Source organism: Octodon degus, unplaced genomic scaffold, assembly GCF_000260255.1.
Source record: "Octodon degus isolate 3935 unplaced genomic scaffold, OctDeg1.0 scaffold00314, whole genome shotgun sequence".
In the NCBI taxonomy this organism is placed as follows: Eukaryota; Metazoa; Chordata; class Mammalia; order Rodentia; family Octodontidae; genus Octodon; species Octodon degus.
This window is the reverse complement of record NW_004524890.1, coordinates 1,526,568-1,528,677: the sequence shown is the minus strand read 5'-3', so window position 1 is coordinate 1,528,677 and position 2,110 is coordinate 1,526,568. Positions and strand designations below refer to the sequence as shown.

Genomic DNA, 2,110 nt, shown 5'->3' with positions numbered 1-2,110 from the left:
GTTCTGGTAATTTGTGCTTACCTAGGAATCTGTTCATTTCTTCTGTTTTCCAACTTGTGAGAGTAAAAATTTCTGAAGTAGATATTCATAATCTTCTGAAGTTTCACAGTATCTTTACAATTTCAATTTCACCCCTTTCATTGCTTATTGCTTGAACTTGAGTTATTTCTTTCCTTTTTATGAGTTTGGCTAAGGGTTTATGAATTTTCTTTAATCCTTCAAAAATCCAACTCTCTGATTCATTAATTCTTTTGACTGTTTTCTTTGTATCTTTTTTATTGTTTTTAATATGGTTTATTAGCACAGTAACAAATGAAGATATAAGAAGTCTACAACATATAACCAATCCACTGAGTGGCTTCTATTCCATGCTTTACAGTTAACAGCTTAAGGTCTTTCACTACAGGTTCTCACAAATCCTGATTTAAACCTTTAAAGTAAATTCAATATAAAATAAAATACATACACTATGCATTTCATACATGGTGTCTTATAGCCACAACTATATGAGATGACAGTCTTAAAAACTCTGTTAAATATCCATGTTCGCTTCTAAGAAGGGGATAAATAAATTCCAATTTTTAAATCAAAATGTATGCCATCCTACAATGACTTTACATAAATGGTCATGTCTGTAACTTGTACAAATTAAGCTGTCTAAAAATTACATACTATAAGCAATAGAATTTAAATGTCTAAGTGTACATTCTTTTCCATACTATATTTCAGCCAGTATTGTAGAACTAATGACTTTTAAAAGGTGCTAATACCAATTTTGTCTGCTGTAGTAAGATACCTTAAGTTACAACAAAATCTTAGGAAATAAGACTGAATAATATCTGTTATATAAATACCCTACTATTTACCAGTTCCCACCCTTCCCTGCACCTTCAAAATCATAAGCAGCTCTCTTCTGTGACAGACAAATAATGTAAGAATTGTGAAAACTCACTTCAATTTAGGTAGTGTATCTATTAGTCCACTGCCTGGCATTCTGTCATGTTCTGATCTTTTAGTCATATACTGAGTGGTAATACTTCCCTCCAAAGTGTTGACAGGATTACAGCCTGTAAGAAGTGAGCAGATAGAAAGACTTTAGAAATAATTAGTGCATGGCTCCAATTATCCTTCAATATATCCAAGCAAATAACTCCTTGACTGTTAATATTACACTGATAGATTCTTGTCTGAAATATAACATTTGGAGGTTTGAAGGGATATTCTGGAGTAAAGGTTATATCCAAAAGGAACACACCTCCTTCATACACCGATCCTAGAATGGTAGATCTCCACTCATAGATGTTGTCACCTTTAGGAGCAGCACTGCAGTTGGGTGGAGGGTCTAGAGTGATGTCTTCCAGTTCCTTCTGAATCCTCTTGGCCCTGGTGGAGAGGAGCTTGGAATTTTTGCTCATGCTCACTTTACTCTCCTTCTTCTTTGAGGTATATCCGTTTTGTTTGTCTCAATGGCATTAATTTTTGCTCTAATCTTTAAAACTTCCTGCCTTCTTTGGGCTGTGGGCTTGATTTGCTCTTCTTTTCTACAAACTTGAGGTGTAGTATTAGGATATTTATTTGTTCTAATTCTGTATTCCTAATGTATTACTTCACTAGTATAAATTTCCATCTGATAACAACTTTATTTTTTCTCAGTTTCAAAGCTAATTAATAGGATATTTTCAAAAATTAATACATTGTACATTGTTATCCTCTTAGTGGCTATCCATAGTACAAGAAGCAGACAGGATATACTGTCCAAACACTATTACTACAAATCTTTCTTCTCACTGAATTAAGCAAAAGTAGCTGTATATCTATCACAACTATTCTGCATATACAAATACAAAATGGTCCATCCTTTGTATCCCCTTTTTTTGTTTAGTCCTATCAGAGATGGGTATTCTATTGTCATCTAAATGCTAAAGGTGCTTGCTTTCAGCAAAACAATCCAACACAGTCCAGCAGTCCACAATAGCAGTGGGTTATCCACAGAAGTTGTTGATTTGAGCCTTTCACAGCTCAGCATATTAATATGGCTTTACTTTATATACCTCATTTTTATACTTTTCTGCTGGATGGTTAAGACCAAGATAAAGCAAGACCTATATAA

At 33.6% G+C, this 2,110-nt stretch overlaps 1 pseudogene; it reads right to left on the bottom strand.

The window, feature by feature from the left end:
• Positions 1-958: 958 nt before the first annotated feature.
• LOC101565364 overlaps positions 959-2,110 on the bottom strand; it is a 9,405-nt pseudogene continuing 8,253 nt past the window's right edge.